The sequence below is a fragment of the Chiloscyllium plagiosum genome, chromosome 15 (assembly GCF_004010195.1).
Source record: "Chiloscyllium plagiosum isolate BGI_BamShark_2017 chromosome 15, ASM401019v2, whole genome shotgun sequence".
Taxonomy (NCBI): Eukaryota; Metazoa; Chordata; class Chondrichthyes; order Orectolobiformes; family Hemiscylliidae; genus Chiloscyllium; species Chiloscyllium plagiosum.
In genome coordinates, this window is record NC_057724.1 from 57779322 (window position 1) to 57804199 (window position 24878).

Sequence of the window (24878 nt, forward strand, 5' to 3'; positions counted from 1 at the left end):
TATCAGTGTGTAATGCAAATTCTACTTAAGTAGACAATGGGCTTATTTCTGTTCAGTGAGTTTCACCAATATATGTTTTCAAAAAAAATTTGCAAACCAAATTTAGCTATTGGGTCTTTCCTCCTTTGGCTTCCATTGAACTGCATTGCTGAGAAAACTATGACTGCGGTTCCGGCAATGGCCGAGGCGGGGTCAATATGAGGAGTCTTCATGATTGGCTGCTGCGAATCGAATCAGATGACGTGTGCCCTGTGTTTCCGGGGTTTCCCCCCTCTGGAGGGGAGAGGTTACTGTCGGTCATTGACACGCTGTCGTTCCTGATTCAGTCTGCCAAGAGTGCGTGAAGCGGAGAGACTTGAGGTAAGTCCGGTCATCAATATTTTTATATTCTTGGAGAGTGCGAGAGAATTTATTGTGAATTACATCTTATCCTTATCTTCACTTATATTTTATAAGAACTGAACATGTTGGTGAGAGTTTATTTCACTTAAATTCACTGGTTGCGAGGAGCTATTTGGGGACAGGAGCTTATCCTGGGGAGCTTCACTGTCTTTCAGATTTAAAGCAGAAAATGACCTTTTAAACCTGCTGTCTCATTTTTAATACGGGTATGAATATGTATATGAAGTTGGCTGATTTAAAAAGGATAATGATAGGATATCGTTGCGCATTAAGTGCTCATCAGCTCTCCTGATCATGCATGGCTTGTTCCGTTTGTTTCTCTGGGTAGCTGTTTCTGATCAGTCGGTGAATGTCTGGCTGAACGCTTTTTTTTCTTTTGCAGGCAGCAAGGGAGCAGCTCAATGCGGAACGAACGCTGCTGAGGTGAAATCTGGCGCCACGTTCTAAATTGGAACGCTGATACATTCTGCTCGTCGCTGAATACAACCAGGTAAGATACTTAATCCGTGTGTCACTTCCCCATTAGTTCATGGCGCATCTCTGGTCGGATTTACTGAAACATTTAAAATCCATGCGTTTTACAGTGACAGCATGGGCCACATTTGGCTGCTCCCGCCTAATTTATTCACGCATTGAGTCATCGTCTGATGAACATTCATTTGATATTACTTTTTCTGTTGAGTGTTCATTCTTCTCCCACTTGCAGTGTGATTTTTCGAGATCGGAGAGGGGGTGCTTTACGTATCTGTGGTTATGACTATCTGGGGTGAAGTCTGATATGCTAATGAATACATCGCAGGAAGTGCTGCTTAAGCATAATCTCTTGCCTGTTATTTTTGCAGCCTCGTGGCAAGATGAAGCTGAAATAAAGTTAATGTTTTTCTTGCCTCAGCAGACTCTGCAATATTCTTTAGCAGCACGCTAAGACCAATGATATTGTTGTTTAATAGACAATTTAAATTGTACCATTTAACTAAAAACTGACCTAGTACAACCATGTACTATGGCTCAAAGAGGGAATGAGGGGGTTGTCAGAGGCTGAGAAGGTGAGTAAATCGCTTCCTAACTCAAAGCCTGTACATCAGGTACAATTGAAGACTGTAACAGGGTATTCTCAAGTTGTTTGGGTGGCTGCAGCTTTAACAACACTCAAGAAACTAAACACCACCAAATAAAGGCAGTCAACTTGATTAGTACCCCATCTAACACCTTAAACCTTCACTGTCTTCACCATCAACACATGGTGGCAGCAGTGTGCACCATCTACAAGTTTCATGGTAACAACTCTCCCACACCCTTTCAACAGCATTTTCTGAACCAACAGCCCTATGACCTCAAAGGATGAGGAAGGCAGATCTGGGGACACATCTCCGTTTGCAAGATCACTTCCGAGCCACACGGCTACCTGATTGGAACTAGTTCACCGTTCCTTCACTGTCTTTGGGTCAAAATGCTGCAAATCCTTTTCTAACAGAACAGTGGGTGTCCTACATCTGCAAGGACTGCAGTAATTCAAGAGGTGATTGGCCATAACCTTCTCAAAGCCAATTTAGGGGGAACAATAAATGTTGGCCTAGCTATCAACACACACATCTTGTAAATGAACCAGATTAACATGAAAGGGTAAATTATATCTCTTGCCCTTTTCTGTGGCTTCATCCTGCCTTTCACTCCTTAAGCCCCAAAACTTTTTAAGTTCGCATTTTATTTCTGCCAGTTTGTGGACCTATCTCTATCCAGGTTGGCTATTCATTATGGTAATTTTTCTTTGTACTCTTTTTTTTTCTGATTTTATGATCTATCAGATTTCGCTTGAATCAGGCTGATTGAGGAAGTTTCAAATAGATCCTAGGGTTATCAAGAACTGTGTAAGACTTTAACAAGACAGATGTTAACCTTAAAAATCATTTAACATGGTAGCATTTGGCTGGCCATGGTTGTTTGCAGGAACGCACCAGTTTTGCCCAACACTTGAGCTTTGCTCCCATATAACGTTGCAATTTAATCCTTGTGCAAATTAGCATAAAATTATTAATTGGAGCCTCGTGGCTTCTCTTCCCACTCCTACATTTTTAACATCTATCCCTCTAGGCTCTATCCTTGGCACCTACTGTTGCTCAGCTACACATCTCAGACACACCTCTTGACAACATCCAGCTGAAGCTCACTACCACCCTTCTTGATCTCTATACTGTTTAAAATTGTTAGACTGTGTTTATCCAATATCCTGCACTGAGTGAACAGGAAAAGAATTGGGAAGACCAAAGCCATTATCTTCAGCATCTGCCACAAAACCTGATCCCCTCCCACTCTAGTAATTGTGGCTGAATCACACAGTTTGCAGCCCTGGTGTCAATATTTGACCTCATTACAGCTTCTGGCTACATCGATGCCATTGCTAAGGCTGCCGTATTTTCACCTGCACACGTCAATCACCTCTATCCCTACATCAGTTTGTCTGCTGCTAAAATCCCTGTCGATACCTTTTTTTTTTAAAATCTCTGACTAGATTATTCCAAAGTGTTACTGACTGGCCTCCCACATTCAATCGTCTGTAAACTTGAGTCATCTCAAACTCTGCTATCTATTTTATACTCTCTCTCTAAATCTCATTCATCCACCAGTTGTTGAGTTACATTGGCTCCCATTTGAATATTGCATTGTTTGTTTTATTTTTACATTGAGTCTTATTTTCAAATCCTTCCATGGCCTTACTGATCCCTATCTCTGTAATCTCTTTCAGCTCTACAACCATCTGAGATGCCTCCACATCACTAATTCTAGTCTCTTGAGTATCCCTGATTTTAATCGGTCTGCCATTGCTGGTGTTGCTTTCAACTGCTAAGACCCCAAACTTTCAAATTACCTCTATAAAGTTTTTTTGACTCTGTCATTTTCTTTTTGACCAAACGTTTGGACATCTGTAAATGCCTGTGTCTTGGTGTTGAATGTTGTTGCACTCCTGTGAAGCACATTGAGCAATTTACTATTACAAAGGCATTATACATTTACAAGTTGTTGGCTGAAATAACACCTTTTGAGCTGCTGTACATTGTGCTAAGATGTTCCTTATATAATATAAATTGCGTTATGGATAGGTAAAATTCATCATAACCATTCGCACTGACCAAGTGCATGTCTAGCAGCTGCAGAGTTCTTGTTGAATATGTTTGTCTATCAGTGTTTCAGGTCATACTGTCCTGATCTTAACAACTGACCTGTGGAAAACAAGCTTCTTGTTAACTGGTGGTCTCATTACTGACTCACTTGCTAGAGCAAAAAGGTTGAGAGAAGGTGCAGGTAAATTTGGTACACTAACAGTCTCGCTCAGTCAGTTGACAATATAACTGATGGTCAAGAAGCCAGTTTTTAAGGAGTTCCTCAATTTCAGAAATTGAGGTATTGCCTTGATATGAAGGAAAACTGAGTCTGTTTTCATTACAAGAATGAAGCTTACTGTGTAATGTAAAACAAGTATTAAAATGATAGCTGGTACAACTTGGACAGAAATCTATTTTCAGTTGTTGAAGGAAGAGCAGGGGGCCATTAATACAAGACCAAATGAGAGTTGGAATAAAAGCCAACTGAATTATTGATGTCCAGAGTTGTGTATGGAATACACTACTGTATTCATTTGGATAGGTGTTTGAAAAAGAGGTTGGAAGCATGTGGGAGGACTAAGTTGGGTAAATGTGACAATGATTTACAGTACTCGTGCAGAGGGTCAGTGCTGAAGTGGACTGGTTTGGTTGACTATTGTGTTTCTGAATTGCAATCTCAATATTATTTTGTATTTTTCTACATCTCGATTGGCACTAACTCAGAAATAGTTGAACCAATGGGTTGGCACCTTTTTTACTATCAGCCTATTGTAAAGCTGATGGGTTTTTGTTTGCCCCAGGGTGCACATTCTCCATGATTGCCAGCTGTTGTAATCTGAATAAGAATCCAATTTAATCCAAGCTGACTAATCAGCAAATGTGCAGCTTCATCTTGTGGATTCATTTTCAAGATTCAACAAGAGCTTGTTAATCAGCAATTTTATTGAAAATGTGGACTCAGCCATGGGGTATGTTGTCCATTGTCTATTTCATCTAAATCCCAGTTTTGAATGTAAGCCAACACTTGATTGGCAGGCAGTTTGTTTGGGTGCGTCACTGCTGTTGATCGCATCCAACATTCTGTCACATCTTTTCCAACTCCCAGCTGGTGTTCCATATTGCATATGTAGATGTTGATCTCCTCAACCACTTGTTTCCCTTCATCTTTAATGAATTGGTTCCCAGTGAAACATGTCTCACCCTTGCTGTTTCTATGGTTCCCTAACATCAATTCCTTGAACCAAGAAGTACAAATAAGATCGATTAATGAATACATGGTTTAGTTGTCAAGGCCAAGTCTGACAGAGCCACATTGAGTGCAGTTTCCCTGTTCTGCATCAAAGCTGTCCAGTATGCTATGGCTTGCCCTGAACGGCAACGAAACCTGGTAACTGTTCTGTACCAAGCACACTTCAAGTCCTGTCCCCTGCCCACTCCATTCTCTCAGAATCTGAGGCATTTGAGAACTTCTTTATTGAGGCCGACTGCATAGTTGTCTGTGCTGCTCTAATCCCAATGGGTGGCAAGTTGAATGTGCCTGTCTGTGCCTTATCCTGACCGCACACCATCCTGTGGCTCCTCTTCATGTTTTTTGAAGCTGGTTTTGCCTACAAGCTATGTTTCTTGCTTCCTCTGTCTGCATTCCTAGTGAAGTGTTGATCTGTCTATTTGTTAACCACAGTTAAACACGAGGGAGGAAGGGATAGAAAATGGCTGCCGATGGAGTTGAATGAAATTAGCTGAGAGGCATCCCATGTGGAGCAGATCTGTCGACATAGACCAGTTGTACTGAATGATCTGTATTCTGTACAATCGAAGTAAGACTTCTGCTCAAATATTGATCAAAGCCTCATTTATGCCTTTGTATCCTCTGGATTCTAGCTGGCCTCCCATTCTCCACCCTTTTGTAAAGCTCTGCTGCCTAAATCCTATTTGTATAACAAATGCTGTTCCATTTTTACCCTGCCTTCTCAACTTGCACTACCTTCTGCTTCCCTGACACCTCAAATTTTGTAATTTCATCCTAATTTCTAATACTTTTCCTATCTCTAAATAACTTCTTACAGCCTGCAATCCAAACACTCCTTTCCTTTGCTTTCTTGTGCAAACTTCCTTTTTACTGCCACCAAACATTGTGTCATCAGCTATCTTGATCTTGCATACAGGATACCTCTGCCTAACGTTTGGTCTTTCAAATTTTTTTTTTAACAAGTCTTTTGCAGATGATTTTCTCTGCCCTCTTCCAGTATCTTTTTTCAGCTCCATGCCCTTTTGCTTTTAATACTCCTTTGTTTGGCAACTGGAAATGGTTTTCCTGCATGTGAGGCATTATATAAATGCAATTTAGTCTCAATCTCAGGAATTCAGAGGCACCTCCTTATGCCATTAAAGGACATGATTTCACTGAGACCATGTGACTCCTGTCATTTGGGGTCCCTTCCCAATTGGGAGGTTAATGTGGAGCATTCACTGAAATCTAATTCCAAATCACTCTAGTATTTTATCCTGCACACAATAAACTGGTCATGTCTGATTCATCCTGCTGCTTGCTGCTGTTGAATTTTTGTAATGTTCACTGTGAGAAGTTAAAGATAAAACAAAGAACAGCAGATGCTGAAGACATGAAACAAAAAAAAATTGCTGGAGAAACTCTGGCCTGGCAGCATCTGGGAAGAGAAAGCAGGGTTAAAGTTTCTGGATGTAAAATGTTCACTCTGTTTTCTCTTCACTGATGCTGCCAGACTTCCTGAGTTTCTCCAGCTCTCTGTTTTGTTTGTGAAGGGTTTATGGTGTACTTGAGTTCCAAGCCATTGATAATTTAATATTGCCCTTGTACAATTGATGCTTGTCAGTTGCACATTAGTTGATGCTTGCAATTAGACTATCAATATGATGCAAGACATTCTCTTTTGGTCTGTCTGAAACTTGCTGGTCTTCCAGTGCAAAGAATGGACCTCCACTGACTCTTACACACAGCTAGATTCCTATGATCCAGAGCTTTATTTTTGTGCTTTGTTCATTGCGGTTTGCTAGTTCAGTAGCAAATACTGCCCTGAAGTACATAACTGAGGGGTTACTAAAGTTTGGAGCTGCTGCAGTGGTGCATTTGGGGGAAACACTGTCTTTCAAGACCTTTTCAGCTGTGGTGCACCAAGGGTTTGGAAACTGGGCATCCCTTGGGCCCAGCTTTCCCTTGGAAATGGTGCAGGTCGAAGATTTTGAAAATCGTGGGTGGTAAAGTTATATTTTGAGTCATCTCAGAATGGAATATGGTATATAAAGAAGTTTATTTCCATTGCACTTGTGTTTTCCAAATTGAAATATTTTACTGCCATACTGTATACTTAACTGGAAATGTATATTGTAAATATTTAGATAATTACTGATGTTGAGTGGAACATGCTGTAGACAAATGGGTTGATTTTATTACACCGTAGTGCTGTTATATTCAAGTTGAAATGTTTTCTAATGTATTTTTACAGATTTTATGTATCAAGTGTTTTTGCGGATGAGGTATCTTTAGATTTGCTATAAATGGTATAACAATTAGATTTATCAATGTTTTATTCAGCATTGTAGGTTTCTTCTGTCAAATTAATTCAATAGTCACTGAAATAGGTTAAGGTAATTTGTTTCAAGACTGAAGTTGCCCTGAAGTGTTGGCAGTTTGGAATAACACGTTTGAGTGTCTTCATCACAGCTGGATTTTACCAAGTTGTGGTGATCGTGTGGAAATTTAAAATTCCTTTTGCACTGCCAATGTTTAATTAGCAGTCGTTTTAGCTCTCTGCTTTCTGACCATCTGGCACCAGGTTGAAGTCAGCCTGATGATCGATCGGTGTAGTTCTTGTCTCATATTTTTGAACCTTGTGCCTTTTGATTTGATTTTTTAACTCTTGTTTTATTTTGAATGAGTTGAACTTTGCTTCTTAACAGGCTATTCGGTGTTGTGTATTGGTTTTGAGTAAACTTGAACTATGTACTTAAGGTGAGTCACTCATCGGGAATGATTATTATGGCATGTAAGGCAAATGAATTAAAAGGTTAATGACACTTGAATAATGAGACTTTTAATATTAGTGAGCATACTGACATATCACAAACACTGGTATTTTGTTTCTGGCATTTAATGCATGAAATTATTTGCAAATGATTAATATATCCCAAGGCTTCACGAGGTTCCATGCGTGCAAGTGTTTACTGTTTCAGGACCTTCCCTCTTTCTGAGACATGTCATGCACCATTTAAAAGCTTTTTTTACTTGTGCAAAGAAAGGTGTTTTGACTTTCATCACTCTCCTTTTTCTGACTTGGCATTCCAGCGCAAGCAAACTATGAATAACCTGTAACGTGAGAGAGAGAGGAGTTGATGAAGTAATATCTTTGAATTATGGAGCAAAACCCTCATGCATCCATTTTGCTTCTAAAAGAGATTTGACTTGGTGTAACATTGGATGTAAGTGCAAGCTTCTGCAAGTGAGCAGAAGTCTAGGTTCATCAAATAACATTTGGTTTCGGAACATTTCCACCAGCAGTAACTAAAGTTTTATTATACCGGGAAAGAGTGGCTGAACTACTATAACCTTGCAGTAAATCTAATGGATAATTTACAGGCTTTTGACATTCTCACTTCAAACCAATAAATTTTTGGGTGTTAAAATGATTCAGTCATTGGTGCTTTCTAAATTTTTGACATGCTAGAGTCTCAAGGACAAGTGATTCTGGAACAAAAGTTCAACTTTCAAGGCTAGTTTTAAACTAACCTCTCGGCCTATTACCATGAAGTTAAGGCAAAATGCACTATTTGTAATTTGACCCTTCAGTGCTGATAAAATCAAGTTATTTTCTTTGGAAAGTGCTGGTAAAATTATCTCTGAACCTTGTATTTCTGGTGTCTCCTTTGAAGAATTACATGCAGTTTTTATTTATGTAGTTAACCCTGAACAACTTTTATTCAACGTACAAATGAGAAGAGAGCCATCCGACTTCTTGAGCTAGCCTTGCTGGTCTGCTTGTAACATCAAATCTATGTTCCTGCCTACCCCTTTAACCTTTCATTCCCTTGCTTATTAAGAAACTATCTACCTCTGCCTTTAAAAATATTCAAGGACTCTGTTCCAGAAAGTGCAGTGGGAGTAAAAATCCAAAAAAACACTCCACTGTGAGAAAACATTTTGCCTCCTCTGTTTTCAGTGAGTAAGCTATTACTTTTAAACATTGACACTCTGTTGTAGATTCTCTCGGAAGAGGAAACATCCCCTCTGCATTTACCCTGTCAAGACCCTTCAGCATCTTGTAAGTTTTTCGGCCAGCAGTTACAAGCCTAACCTGGCCAGAATTCCCTGCATAAGGCAACCTGCCTGTTCTAGCTATTAGTCTAATAATAATTGAACTGTGTCCAATGCATTTATTTTCATTCTTAAATAAGATAACCAATACTGTTTCCAATATGGTTTCACGAGTGCCGTCTATAAATGAAGCATCACTTCCTATTCGATGCCCCTTGCAACAAACAATATTCTGTTGGTTCTTTAAAATTACTTCCTGTTTCTGTGTACAAGCCTTTGCGAATTTGCACAAGGACGTCCAGATCCCACTGCATCTCTGTCTCTGCAATTTCTCACCATTTTAAAAAGTATGCTTGTAGCTTTAACAGTTTGGAGAATACTTAAATTAATTATGTAGGAGACTGTTGTAACCATTTTCTTAACTGAAAAGAGGATTCATTTTGGTTAGGTGAAACGCTGAAGATTTATAGTTGCTCTAGCATTACCTGCTGTGAATTGGATTGTGTGCATGGTAATTCCATTGAGTATTTTCTGTTTAGTTTGGTTACACGTCTTATGAATCAGCTGTTATCATTGGTTTTAACTTTAGGCGTCTCTGGAAAAGGTGGTGGTGCCACTTAAGCATTCTCTATCTATTTGTGGGTTTGGAAAATCTCCTGCCTGTTTGCGGGGCAACTTTCGTGAGGGTGCTGCTCTCTCCTCCTCCTGCTGCAGGAGATACAGTTTCAGGTGCTGTATTGAGAAATTGCAATAGAAATAAACATTGCTGCTTTCTGAGATGCAATTTTGATGCTCCGTATGTATTCCTTTGACAAGCATACAGTCTGGGGTTGCATGTTTCCAGCCCCTCAGCGTACTATAGTTAATGGAGTTAGACAGTGAAATTGTGCTTCTGTAGAAGCTGCCCCACTCTTTAGTGTATCCCTCAACACATCCTGCAATCTGCAGTGCTCTGTGCAGAACAACACTTTGCTCTACAAGCCCTACAGCCTTTGTTCAGATCAAAGAGCACCTTCAAAGAGTTTCAGATCCTCCAGTCACAGATGAAGTTTGGCTCTTTCGAAACAGCTCTGCACATTGCAAAGTCCCATGTCGTGGGGCTGTTTGGGATGAGCCTCATCAAAAGCTGCTGAGAAGCAAGACAATAGTTTCTTTCCTAGCAAAGCCATCTGACATCATGTCTGATGCTGCTGAGACTTGAGTGTGTAGGTAGGATCTGATGGGAAGGGCTTTTTTACCACCAGCCGTGCTAATTTGTAAGTACTAGTGATGAGTCATTCTGTCAAATGACTGACAGTCAACTCATAAAACCACCTGAAATGTCTGACAATGTCATTTTCCCACTGAGCTTCAGGACATTGTGTAGACCACTGCCTGAGAGGAACAGGAATCCTTCTAATCTCTGTCCCAACTGGGTGGCACCTTATTTTGAGATTGTGCCCTCTCATCTTAGACTTTCCCACAAGAGGAAACAGCCTCACTGCACCTAACCTGTTGTGTTCCCTAAAAACCTCATCCATATTCTTCTAAACTCAAACTCCTACTCAACCTTTCCTTAAAAGACAATCCCTTCAAATCTGGTATCGACCCTAGTGAACCTTCCTTGGCCAGTATATCTTTCCTTGGATAAGGGGCCAAACTGTTCATGGTATTTCAGTTGTGCCTTGTGGTGTTTTAGCAAGACCTCCCCTATTATTATACTCATTTTGTAATAAAGGCGGCATTCCATTAGTTTTTCCTTTTACCTACTGAACTTGACTGCTAGCTTTTTGTGATTGCTATAACTCTATCAGCCAGATCATCTGTCCTGTCTGATTAAAAGCTTTTCGTGTGTGAGAAATCTCTATAGAAGAGTTGCTGTTTGTAATTAGCAAATAATTTCTTGCAGCTTGCTATTTCTTGCTGTCTCTGGGCCAGGTCTCATTAGTTTCTGAAGAATCTGCCTTGCTCCATTGAATTTATTCTTGAACGTGGCTTTGTTGGCTGTCTTGATGTTTTGTCAAACAGCTGCAAATTGAACTTTGAACTAGTTGGAACAGTTTCAGTTAGACACTCCTAAATTCCACAACTCTTTTGCAACGTCTTGCCACACAGTCTCTCATATCAAGCATTTTCTTCAACATCATCCATCTCCATGTAATCTAGACTAACAATCCCCTTCACTTTTTTTTTGACATTTGCCTTTTGTAACGGGGAGAGTTTTGTGAAAGGGTTACCCCTGCGGGACTTTGACGACTTGAATATTGCTGTTACCATGACATTAGGACCATTCAGGCTGGCAAAACCATTTCATTGAAACAGATGTTCTTAACAGGTGATACACCATGTCTTCTGCAGACCTTCCGATATCTGAGTAATCCTGTCATTTTCATCTGAGGTTGTGCCTTGGATGTTATTTCAGTTGTCTGGTATAGATTGTGGTTAACCTACTGAATGAACCAAGACCTGTAGGATTATCCTCATTCTGTGATTCAAAATTACGATCTGATTTTAGCTCTGCAGCAACCATCACTCACCCCACCTGCATAACCAGTAACTCCCTGGTACTTTTCATCTGTGGCACAGGATCTAGAGTGCTAAATGAACTTTAGCTTTGCCGTCTGCTAAATCTGTAGATATTGAGTATCGCCATTCTTTGATTAACTTGTAATGTGATTGGAACACTGTGACTTGCAAGGGCTGTTTGGAATTTGGTAGAGGGGGACAAAAAAGCTTTGTGGAGCTGATGAGCCACAGAAGAAAGACCCATAATTTTATTTTCCAGGATTGAATTCCATTCTCTTAGAATTTGCATGGCCAATTCACCCTCCTCCATTAATCCTACCTAATTGCAATTCTTTTGGTAGCAGGTTCGACTATTTGAATTGACGGAAACCTTTTGTGACAGGAGTATATTTTCATCTCATTTAGCTCCCTCTCGGATGTACAGTAACTTTGGCTGCTGTTTAATTTATGATAATTGTAGTTTTTAAAGTGTACAAGCATTGACTACTGTTCTGGCAGATGTCATTACTCTAGACCTGGTTCTTGGCAACACATTGTGTTTAATCCAATAATGTTGTTTACCAGAGGTTATCAAATTACTTTGCTCTTTGTGTGACTAATGTGTGTGAAAGGTGCACATGGTTGTCCAATTTTTATATCCTTGAAAGGCGCAGTACAGTTTTTTTTTAGTGTTGAAACCGTGCCCAGGTAGCCAGTGCAGTAGCTGGTCCCAGAGGCTCGAGGGATAGGTGTGAAACTGTGGTTTCAACTGTGTGCAAGTGCATGCAAGAACAAGAATAATGAAGATATTTTTCACAATTGATACGACTAATGACATTTTTCCTAAAAAGTCCTGGTTTGAAGGAGTTGGTGTTGGACTGGGGTGGACAAAGTTAGAATTTGCACAACACCAGGTTATAGTCCAGCCCGTTTATTTAGAAGCACTAGCTATCGATTTGCTGCTGCTGCTTCAGGTGGTGAAGGAGCAGTGCTCCGAACGTTAGTGCTTCCAAATAAACTTGTTCGACTATAACCTGGTATTATTTTTAACTTCCTTAAAAAGTGGTTGTTCAGTCAGGTTTTGGTCAGCTGGCCGTTGTTGTCATCCAGATTTGCTGCCCGCGGAGGGGCTAAAAGTGGAAAATTAAGTGGGAAAATGGAGAACCACTGCCTGCAAAAATTAATTTTTTTGATTGCCAAATATTTATGGTAGCTGATTACTAATCTTGTGCAAGTTTATATCAGTCTTGCTGGTCATCACAATCTGAAATTTCAGCACACGAGGGGTCATCTGACTCATTGTTTCTGTGCTGGTACGTGCTTCAGTTTAGAAGGTGTTTCTTCAATTTAGTTTCTTTGCTCTTTCCCATTTGACCTTGAATAATTTTCTTGGTAAGTGCTGAACATGAAGCTTGAAAGAGATCAGGTCAAATTAATAGTTTTGCCAATAATTGCTGGATAGATTATTTCCTGGTAATGCTGCAAATGTTTTCTATCTCTCTTTCACCTCTTGCATAGATTACACTGCCCTAAAGTCTAAGGGCGGACCAGTGGGAATAACAATCTGTAAAAATTGTAATTTCTGGACTAGTAAGTGACGAACAGTTTAGAAGAAAACCTGGGTAGGAAAACCAAGAGAATCTCTTGGTAAGCTGGAGATCTGCTGTCTTTTGTAATTGAGGTATAAACCATCTGATACAATTTGCAATATGAATAATCATTTTTATATATGAAGAATAGTGCTCATTGTGAGTACTGCTTGATTGCTTGAAGGAGGCATCTGCCTTGCATTTTAACAGCCAATCTCTACAGACGATAGCAGGGGGTTATCATCGGTCATTGACTGCACTGGCGATTCAAGTAGGGAGAGCTGCCAGTTTTTGTCTTATCTGCTGTGGGGGATGTATCGTAAAGTAAGTAACTGCACACTATGCCTTGGTGAAACATCGAAAATTATACCCAGTATTTGTCTGACGTTTGAAGTAGCATGCATGGAATATGCTATGATAGAAAGATTAAACAATTTTTTGAAATCCTGATGACAACTTTGTCAAAATTCCAGTGGAATGGTTGCCTGTAGCACCAGGTTTGAGACTAATATGGGGAGATGGACTTTTGAAATTTTCTGTTGAGATAAAATATGTTGCATCCAGTGGCTTGAGTCTACAGCATAATTCATACCTTTTTTAGATTTTCAGGTCGTAAAAGCTCTAATATACAATCTATATAAAGAAGTTGACAAACAGTTCAAGTTTATCTCCTCTTTGTGAGTGATGTATGTCAGATATGTTAACAGCTTTGTTCATTTTAGCATTTGCTGTTACTGCTTTGTAGCTTTTTTTGACCACTTGCTCCTGGAAGAATATTATAAAATTGGAGAGGGTTCAGAAAAGATTTACCAGGATGTTGCCAGGACTGGAGGGTTTGAGTTATAAGGAGAGGCTGTGGACTTTATTCACTGGAGCATAGGAGCTTGAGGGGTGATCTTAGAGCTTTATAAAATCACGAGGGCTATAGGTAAGGTGAATAGCAAGGGTCTGCTCCCAAGGGTGGGGGATTTCAAACCTAGAGGGCATATTTTTAAGGGGGAGGGGGGGCGGATTTAAAAGCAACCTGAGCGGCAATTTTTTTCATCGAGAGGGTGGTTCATATGTGGAATGAACTGCCGAAGGAAATGGTAGATGCAAGTACAGTTGTGATATTTAAAAAACATTTGGACAAGTACATGATTAAGAAAGGTTTCGAGGGATATGCGCCCAATGCAGGCAAGTGGGACGAGTTTACTTGAGAAATTTTGATTGGCATAGACGAGTTGGTTTATAGAGTCTGTTTACATGCTCTCTGACTCTACTGCGCTGAGGCATTAACACAAAAGCAACTGAGTTGGAATATGTTAGGATTGGGCATGTGTTAATGAAAATGAACCAAATGGTCTCCTTTGCCATAACGATTTTGAGATTCTGTGAAAAGGTTCTAAGAAGCTAATTTAAAATATCAAGGTAATAACAGCTTCAGAAAAGCACCCTATTTAATATCAATATCTATGAAAGATCAAAGAGCAAAATTTTGATCACTGTTTTTGCTCAAGGTTTGCATTTGTTTATTTCTGATCTTTAAATGAAGATGAATCGGATAAATGGACAAAGTCTTTTCCCTGGGGTGGGGGACCCCAAAACTAGAGGGCATAGGTTCTGGGGGATGGTGGGGTGGGATATAAAAGAGACCTAAGGGGCACCTTTTTAATGCAGAGGGTGGTGTGTGAATGGAATGAGCTGCCAGAGGATGTGGTGGAGACGAGTACAGTTGCAACATTTAAAAGGCAGCTGGATGGTTATATGAATAGGAAGGGTTTGGAGGGATATGGGCTGGAGGTTGAGATATCTGGTCGGCATGGACGAGTTGGACCGAAGGGTCTGTTTCCGTGCTGTATATCTTATGACTCTTGCTTTTCAATGAAGTCAGCAAATGCTTGTAGCCCTGCTACATCACTCTTTCCTCAATTCAACAAGGTTAGAGTGACACTTCTGCTACGATAATATTTCAAGGGTCAGAGTAACTGAACTTGTGTTTTAAACATGCACAGTGTCCCTGACAATACATGGAATGTAACACGAGACATCTGCCATGGAATATTGAGGAGGGCAGAACAGGGAGAGAGAAGATTTAAATGTGCAACATTGTTTCTGGGCGAGCAAACTAAAACGAACTGAGTAGCTTCTCTTTTCTGTAGTTATCCCACACTATTACTGATCTTTGATTGCTTATCGGAAAAGTTGGGTCAAAACACAACCTCTGCAAGCAGCAGTGAATAGAGTTCTATTTTTCTTCATTAATCTATCTAATGCTGGTTGACAGCAGGTTCCTGGTTTCAGTGCTCCTGCTCAATATTTCATTTCCCTGCTTTGTGTTAAGGTTATTTGCTCTGCCAGCAATTGAGTGCTGCCTGCCCAGCCAATCAGCAGGCAGTTTATCGCTCACCCCACTCTATACGACACGCATCTTCCCACCCAGTGCCCGCAGGTGCAGATCGCAAAAGCCATCCTTCCCACTTAACAACAGTATCGAGCAGCCTGCAAGCAAGACCAATTCAATTCACTACAATAGCAACAAGCGACTCCACCTCCCCAGAACATTTCAGGATGTGATTATATGTACTATTAAAAGAGCTGCAGCACATTTAAACCCTTTCCTCTGAGTCCTCTTCAGCAAAAACAATCACTGGGTCTAAAAATGCGATAAATGTTCTAAATTTTCTAAAAAAAGATTTAAATGTTCAAAAATCCCATTAAAATGGTATGAAACTTAAAAACAAGTAGAAACACTGTATGAACTTTCATCAAGAAAATAGGTCTGTGGTTTATAACTGGGCTGATGATTTATTGCCTTTGAAAGCCTCAAGTTCAGAGTTTAGCCACAAGCTAGTATTATTCCAAGAATAGCTGACTTCATGTAACCTCTTCTGAAATTAGATATGGCTGTTTGGTCTTGCAAATGCATTCTTTTTATCTGAATTCTACTCCAACAGCAGAATTGCAAAACGTATTGTGGAAAATGAAGGACATATAATTGAGGTAACTGCCACGCAGGCAGCTTACAATATCCCTTCCTCTCCATTCTCAAATTGTTGCATTGGATACAACTAGACTAATTGCTATGTTGTAGTGATATTCCTGTGTAGAGTTTGACTGACACAGGAGGTTCTGTTAAACAACCAACACCCGTGTTATGCTCTTCACTGACTAGTTATAGTCTAAAATCAATGACTGACTGACTGTATTCTATATGTCCATTAAAGCAGATAGCCTGAATATACAAATTGCTGTTCAAGCTAAAGATAGCATTTGCAAACTGCCTCCTCAATATACTATATCAGAATACCTCTTGTGTTGCATTCCATGCATTGTCAGTGACATTGTGCATGTTTAAAAACAAGTTCAGCTACTTTGACCCCTGAAATATTATCATCGTAACAGAAGTATCATCCAAACAATCTTGAATTGTAAGGAATGAGTGTTGCAGGGCGACAGCATTTGCTGACAGTGTTGAAACGGGTTTGAAGATTGGAGATAAAATAAATGCAAACCCCTTGAGCAAAATCACATTGAAAAATTACTGTTAGGTCTCTTGTAGACATGTTATTAAGATGGTGCTTTTGTGGGGCTTTTATTAACTTGAACTTTCAAAGTGGTTAATTTCTTAGAAACTCTTTACAGCATAGCTATGGCACAGAAGGAGACCATACCTGTGCTTGCTGTCCAACTGAGCAGCCTGAATTGGTGCCATTCTGCTGTAGTTTTTCCATACTCTTGCATGTTGTTATTTAAATAATCATTTGAATGCCTCAATTGACTCTGCTACTACCACACTTCCAGGGATTCCAGACAGAAACAACCCGATGTGAAACTTTTTTTTTGCATCACATTTGCCATACGCTGTAAAACTCTGAAGACTTGCTCTTGATACTTTTACAAGTGGGTATAGTTTCTTGCTATCTACTCCATCCAGGCCTCACATGATTTTGAAAATTTTCATTAGAATTCCTCTTGACCATCTTTTCTCTGAGGTGAACAGTCCAACCTCCCAAATCTTCATCATTGAAGTTTCTCATCCCTGAAGCTATTCTTGTCAGTCACTTCTGTGCATCTGCTACGGATTCATATCCTTCCGCACGCACACAGACAAGCAACACGCATGCACAAAAAATCCTGATCTCTCTCTGCTGAGGTTTATTTACTCATAAAGCACCATTTTCTGGTCGAGCAGGGCATTCTTCATTGCAAATAAAAGTAAGGCATAGAATGGGCTTAAGCCTGTCATTCTAATGTTCTGACATGGGAACTCAAGTCACTAAACATGCACAATTGTTTCAGGCACAGCTTGCTTAGGATGTACACTACTGAGAAGTTCCTTCAGTCTCTCGCCCAGATAAACGAGTAGGTTTCGCTTGAATTTGAGAGTTCTTTTAAAATTTAGAGAAATCAGTTTGGCACCCTTTCATCAAAAGCTCCTCCTTTCCCACAAATTCAGATATCAGTGGAGGCAACAGCGTGGCGGTATTGTCACTCTTAATCCAGGCACCTAGGTGTTCTGGGGACCCGGGTTCCAATCCTACAATGGCAGATGATAGAATTTGAATTCAATAAAAATGTGGAATTAGGAATCTAATGACCATGAATCCAGTGCCAATTGTCAGAAAAACCTATCTGATTAGGAAAGGAAGCTGTCATCCTTATTTGGTCTCGCCTACGTGTGACTCCACACCCACAGCAATGTGGTTGACTCTTGACTGCCTTCTAGGCAATTAGGGATGGGCCAAAAATGATGGCCTAGCCAAGGGTTCCCATTTCCCGTGGACGTTTTGTTTGAAAATAAAGCACACTCTATCAACTGCAGCATGGATATAAAGCAGTTGTCATCAGTCTTATTTCAAGCAAGGGCTATTTTTAAAAAAAATCTCCCAAGTCCAAAGTGATCAATCAATTACCTTTTTAAATAAACTGGTCCAGATACTTTCCTGAAATTTGAAACATGTTTTTCCACAATCTTTCTTTCAAACTTAAGACCTCCAAGAAATACTAAATATGTAGCATCTTAGAAACAACATGTTGCTGTTACAAAGTGAATAAAAATAAAGTACAGTGAATGCTTGAGAGCTGAAATAAAAGCAGAGTGCAGGAGAAAATTTGGCATGTCTGAAAATCAGTCTAAGCATTATCTGCTTCTCGTTCCACGTATACTGCCAGATCAGTTGAGTTTATCCTACACGATATTTTTAAATGGGGTTGTCTGACATAAGATTGTCATTATTGACAAGAATAGTCAAAGGAAGGCTCTTCCTTTTGGGTAGTTTGACCTGTGAGGGATTTGTTTGAATAGTGACTCATGTGCCTTAAGGGGGTTATTTAACTTTAATAGTAAAAACAGGAACTAGAAATTGAAACGATATCCTGACTTTCCAATGTTGTCAAGCAGGTGGGTTCTTTGCAATTTGCCGAGTTCAAAAAGCTAGTTCCATACAAGAGATGTGTTTATTTTAGAACAGGTGTTGTGATGCTGCTGGATAATGGTACATTGGAATAATTATTCCTTGGGAGTGCGTATGTTTTAAAATTCTTCTGAGCACTTTATTGAAACAGAGCCCTGAGTAAATTGCAGAAGCATATCCCCAAGTGTCATGAACACCGATTTCATATGACCTGCTTTTAAATTGAGCAATATACAGGACATACCTTGGGTTTTAATGCATTTAAAGAGTGAATGGAATGTTCTAAGGTATCCCTTGACTGAAAAGCTGTGGTAAAAACTTCAGTGCATAAGGAGGGGTAATGGTGGAGATGTCATCCAGTTTCTTCATATTCACAGAAGAGCTGGTTGACTGAATTGAAGGGAAGTTAAAAATGTTGTGCAAGTTGGCTTTCATAATAAAATCTGTCAAAGTTTAACCTCAGAATTGACCTGAAGACACATTGTGCTCAGACTTTCACGACATCCTCTCATCTATCGAAGACTGTTTAAAAGCCACCTTTTAAGAAATCTCCAGCTTTTCCTTCCAGCCGGTTCCATTGAATTGGTGCTTGTTTTCACCTTGTGCCTTTGCATCAAACTGAAACGTTATTCTTTCTGAAAGCAACAAAATATAGGCAAGTCATAAAATTCAGCTGCAAAATTCAGAAGCGAACCTTAAAAAGTGCTTGAATTTGTTTTCATTCCATTTTGAATGTATTTACTTTCTGAGAATGAAGTTTTTCTATCTTTTTGTAATAGGCCACTCTACCACAAACAAGGAGTTCAATGGTGCATGTTTCTTCTCGGAGAAAGTCAGAATTATAAATGTGTGACAAGTTTTTTTTTAAATTGACTTAATTTGTTTCAGTCATGAGTCAGGCCATTTGTGTCCATTAGTAAAATATGGACAAAACAAACTGCATTTAGTGCAAGTTTTAACTTCAAGCCTTCACAAATTATACAAACACCCCTATAAAATCATTCTCTCCCTTCTAACCATTTTTCTATAATTTTGTTTTTTGTCAAACTTCCGAAACAGCAAATGTGTGATCAAGCTCAGGCATCACTTGTAGATATAATTTAAAAAGAAGTATAGTTTCTTTGCTCCTGACACTGACTCCAAATGAAGCTAAATGTTGCAGACTCTGTGTGTACTCAGTTTTATTAAGGAGTTATGAACAGTGGTTTGTTTTTTATTCCTAATCCAAATACAAGATGAAAAAAGTCTCTGAAGTTTTTTCAACTGAATTTTGTTTTAGTTGTTAAATAACAATGGCGTCCAACCCCTCATGACAATTTTATTATCTGCGCCACACTTTTAACACTGTTCAGAATTTAACCAGACTTGCCACAGAGATATTGACATATTGAAATAATGAGATTGCTCAGTTCAGATTACAGACTCATCAGGCAGTGGTTTTGTAAACCATGGGCTTTGCAACGCATACTAAATGTTGTTTGTGAAGTTCATGAGCTCTGAAACTGAGAATTTCAAATTGAGTTTATTGATTAACTCAGCCTGTATTGCAGAATTGGCAAGAAATGCCATAGTTTGTTCCTGGTAAATGTTCAATTTACATATTTTCATTGTTCCATTGCTAGTGGCTGTCAAGGGCATAAGCTTTAGTATATTCTCTCTTATCCCTCTTTGAGCATTTGGTAAGCTGATGAAATATCTCCCTAAGGGGCTTGGTGTTATGCTTTGTTTTAAAATGTTCCTGTGCAGCACCTTGGGCCATAAAAAATGTTACTTTAAGTTTAAATCTGAGGGCAGATTATGAAGGAAATCTCACATGAGAGCACAGTTCATTAACTTCCAGGGAACGAAATGTTTAAAACACAATGGATTTAGTGAAATATTTAGGAAAGAATAAGCATTGAGCTACCTGGTTTTGTTTTTGTATTTTTGAATAATGAGTTTATACCAGTGGAGAGGTAGTGATCGACAGCAGGTACTTGATAACTTTTTTGTGATTTTAGCCAGACTTTATTTCCCTTTTCCCCCTCCTCCTCCTTTCTCCTCTTGTTGTGATTATAATTGTAAACACATCACTGATGCAGGTCAATTTTAAACTGGATTATGTTACTCTTATGTATGTGCACAATGATGCCTCATTAGCCTTTCACAGTAAATCACTTCTGAAGTGGCACATGTTAGTTGTGTGGCTCAAACTTGCACTGTCACTTGCTATGTTTAGGATGGGAATTATGCAACAGTGACTATCAGCTGACCATGTGAATCTTGGACCCTGTTCTTGGTTGTGAGCAACTTTGAGGTATTGAGGACTGCAGATGCTGGAAAGTCTGAGTCGATAAAGTGTGGAACTGGTAAAACCACAGCAGCGTCAGAGGAGCAACGTCCTGATAAAAGATTCTGACTTCTTGTTGCCTCTGCTGCTTGACCTGCTGTGCTTTTTCCAGCTCAGTGTTTTATTCCTCTCTCTTCCCCCCCCCCCCCCCCCCCCCGCCCAATCTGAGCTAGCTTTGCCAACTCAGTTGAGCACAAAGTTCAGAAATCTTGCACAGTACTGGCTAAGAGATTGGTAGAGGAGCGACAAAGGTAATTTGAATGGGCCATAAAGGAAGGGAATCCAGGGATAGAGGAAATGATGATAATGCAGGAAGGTTTGTTTAAGGAAGTTATAGAATATGGAAGCAGGCCATTTGGCCCATTTGAGTCCACACCAACCCTCCGAAGAGCATTCCATCCAGACACACCCCTCTACCCGATCTCTAGAACCCTGCAATTCCCATGGTTAATCCATCTAGCCTGTACATCCTTAGACACTATGGGGAATTTAGCATGGCCAATCCGTCTAACCTACACATCTCTGAACTGTGGGAGGAAACTGGAGCACCTGGAGGAGACACTGGGAGAATGTATGGAGTTGCACGGACAATCACTCGAGGCTGGAATTGACCCCAGTTCCCTGACTGCCCCTATTGATCAATGAAAAGGTAAAATCACTGTAGTCTCAATGGAGCATAAGGCTGCTGCTCACTTGAGGGGCCTGGTGATGCTTTAACCTGAGGGTCACCATGCCTCTGGTGAGGTTAAGAAGGAAAGTTTCTCATAACTTCAGCCAGTGCAGGAATTGAATCCATACTGTTGGTATTAATCTGATCACAAACCAGTCATCCAGCTAAGAGTTGGCAAATGGGATATAATTAGAGAAATGTGAACGTATTCATTTTGGAAAGGAGAACAGAATATGATTTAAAGGAAAGAAACTGCAGAAAGCTGCAATACAAAGGGACCTGGGGGTGAGGCGTTTTACACGAAAGGTGAACGCACAGTTGCAGCAGCTAATCAGGAAGGCTGAAGGAATGTTGGCCCTTCAAGGGCGTTAGAGCACGAATTGGGAAGTCTTACTGCAACTGTGAAAGGTGCTGGCGAGACCACATCTGGAGTTCTTGCCATTGAGCTGAAGGGGCAGAGTTCCTTATGTAAATTTAAGGCTGAGATAGATAAATCCTTGATCAGTCGGGGAATTGAAGGTTAAGGGGAAAGGGCAGGGGAGTGGATGCGAGGAATGTGGGATCATTGATCCTGTTGAGTGATGCAGTAGGCTCAGGAAGCTGAAAGGAATACTCCTCTTCCTATTTCTTATCATTTTAACTGAGCTAACCAGCCCCTAACCAGTCAATGAGCTACAATGGTATCCAGTGGAGCAGGTATGGAGGGTGAATTATCTTGTTCCTAATTAAATGTCATTTTTCACTCCAAGCTTTAGGAGGAAGGATGCAGAAACAAGCCAATAACTGGGAGAACGCCAACTATTTTGAGTGTGTTTAGGGGTTTTTTGTGGTAAATGTTACCTGGCACTTCAAATGGAAAGAAGATGAAAGCTCTTGTCAGTTTGTGTGCAACTTTACAAACTCAGCAACCGTTTAGTTTAAGGTTCTGGGCTGTCTGTAGCTATAGAGCAGACAGCTTAGAACCTTGAACTAAATGGTTGCTGGGTTTATAAAGTTGCGCACAAACTGACAAGAGCTTTCATCTTCTTTGGGCCAATAAAAGGGCCTCCGTAGCTGCACTCTACAGTAACATGGTGGATGCAGCAATGATGGGGGAACAGATCTGTTTGTTTCTAAATTGCATTTTTTATTCTTGGCCTTTTCCTACCTCATCTTTCAGGATGCTGAAAGTATTGGAGTAGTGCCAACAGTGCTAGGCTGGTTCAGATGGTCGAGTGGACTTATTGCTGACCTTTTTTACTTAGTTGAAGCTACTTCACGACATTTCTTTGCTGAGAGTCAGCAAATTTCAAATTACAATTAATTAACTATAAGTAGAGGGATCCAGCACAAATCAGGAAGCCACATCTAATAGGAAAGTGAGTTGCAAGCGACTCATGTACTGTTACTCTTTTTATTTTAATTTGATCCCATAAAAAGTTCGCTTGCACTTGAAGATTTTGTTTTGTGAATTTTGTCTTTTTATCTTCGAGAAAACGTCTGACAAATTTATATTTAAACTGGAAGAATTTGCAAATCTGATTGTGACCCTTGAATGGAATTTTTCCAAATATCACCTCCCCATTTCCGTCTTTTGTTGTAAAAATATTTTGGGTTTTTCACTCGAGCTATTCAATTGAAGATTCTTCATAGGGCCCACATAGCACCAGAACGGCTTGCAAAGTTGAAGGTAGGAGTGTCCCCAATGTGCCCGAAATGCAAAATAGAAGTCAGTACTCTCATTCATTTCTTGTGAACATGTCACAAGATTTGCAGGTACTGGTACCATAAGACCATAAGACATAGGAGCGGAAGTAAGGCCATTCGGCCTATCGAGTCCGCTCCACCATTCAATCATGGGTGATGGGCATTTCAACTCCACTTACCCGCATTTTCCCCGTAGCCCTTAATTCCTTGTGACAGCAAGAATTTATCAATCTCTGCCCTAAAGACATTTAGCGTCCCAGCCTCCACTGCACTCTGCGGCAATGAATTCCACAGGCCCACCACACACTGGCTGAAGAAATGTCTTCGCATTTCTGTTCTGAATTTACCCCCTCTAATTCTAAGGCTGTGTCCGCGGGTCCTAGTCTCCTCACCTAACGGAAACAATTTTCTAGCGTCCACCCTTTCCAAGCCATGTATTATCTTGTAAGTTTCTATTAGATCTCCCCTTAATCTTCTAAACTCCCCAATGAATACAATCCCAGGATCCTCAGCCATTCCTCGTATGTTAGACCTACCATTCCAGGGATCATCCGTGTGAATCTCCGCTGGACACGCTCCAGTGCCATATGTCCTTCCTGAGGTGTGGGGACCAAAACTGGACACTGGACACAGTACTCCAAATGGGGCCTAACCAGAGCTTTATAAAGTCTCAGTAGCACAACGGTGCTTTTATATTCCAACCCTCTTGAGACAGTGTAGCGAATGCCTTGGCAAGGCTCGTGGGAACTGAGATTGGGTTGGATCCGATGTCGCTCCTTTTGGGTTTTCCAAAGGTTCCCCCTCTTGTACATGGGAAAAAACTGTTTTCTGAGCTCTTTTTGTGCGAGGAAAAACACTTTTTGGTGAGTTGGATATTGGAAAATCTCCCAGGACTCTGACTGGCATAGGATAATTATGGAACATATTCCCCTGGACTGACTTAGGAATATGGTGCACCAAAAAACGGAACTGCTTTAGAGGACATGGTGGCCCATGTCAGTATTAAGAGGATTTCCCTCCATGAGCTGTAGCGGGTTTTCTTGTGCAAATCTCCACCCCTCTCCTTGTTAGCTGTGCCCCCACTTTGGGACCTCCAGGCACCATTTTTAAAGCCAGTCATGCACAAGTTGGGAGCTGCCTTTTTTTTTAATGTAGTGCACTGAGTGATTGCAATGGTATAGAAACACTTCTGAAGGCCCACAGCTGGCATGGTGGCATATTATTGCACGCACTAGCTCCTATTCTTAAAACATATTGCTGTTTCACATTTGATGCCTGTCTGATCCAACAGCTGTTGCGATGGGAGTTACATGAGTCAAACTACACAGGTTCCCTGCCCTTAGTGCCATGCCATCTTCAAATTTGTCTGAGGAATTACTATATTTTCCTTAATGCCTGGTGTTCACTGTTCAATGTGGGAGTGCCACACACCAGCAATGCATTCAAGCAGTTGAAAACCTTCACTCAATGGCAGCAGCAACAACAAAGATATTAAACAGTAGAAAATGCTGCACTTCTGGGTTACAGACAGGGAAGATGTTTGAGCAACAATAGTTTTACAGTCAGTGAGTGATTGTGACACCGTGGCCGCAATGACAATATTCCCCCGTGCGGCTGGCTCTGTCGGTCACTGTTTCAATGTCTCCGTGCGGGAAAAATCCGAAACACAACAGGTTCTATCATTTTTGTGAGCAATTGGCATTCACATCACAAAAACAAAGATTTAGGATAGGTAAAAACAATGACTGCAGATGCTGGAAACCAGATTCTGGATCAGTGGTGCTGGAAGAGCACAGCAATTCAGGCAGCATCCGAGGACAGGCAAAATCGACGTTTCGGGCAAAAGCCCTTCATCAGGAATAAAGGCAGAGAGCCTGAAGCGTGGAGAGATAAGCTAGAGGAGGGTGGGGGTGGGGATAGAGTAGCATAGAGTA

General features: G+C 40.4%; 1 protein-coding gene across 7 annotated transcripts in view; it reads left to right on the forward strand.

Moving 5' to 3' along the window:
- Nucleotides 1–253: 253 nt before the first annotated feature.
- Nucleotides 254–24878, forward strand: part of acsl4a (acyl-CoA synthetase long chain family member 4a) — an 86552-nt gene continuing 61927 nt past the window's right edge. For 3 of the 7 annotated variants that reach the window (XM_043704969.1, XM_043704967.1, XM_043704970.1), the window contains exons 1-2: nucleotides 254–360; nucleotides 785–892. The gene's annotated coding sequence lies outside the window, so the exon portion shown is untranslated. Of the gene's footprint in view, nucleotides 361–784; nucleotides 893–8736; nucleotides 8798–24878 lie in introns of all 7 variants that reach the window. The other 4 variants (XM_043704972.1, XM_043704971.1, XM_043704974.1 and 1 more) reach the window with 2 other exon arrangements.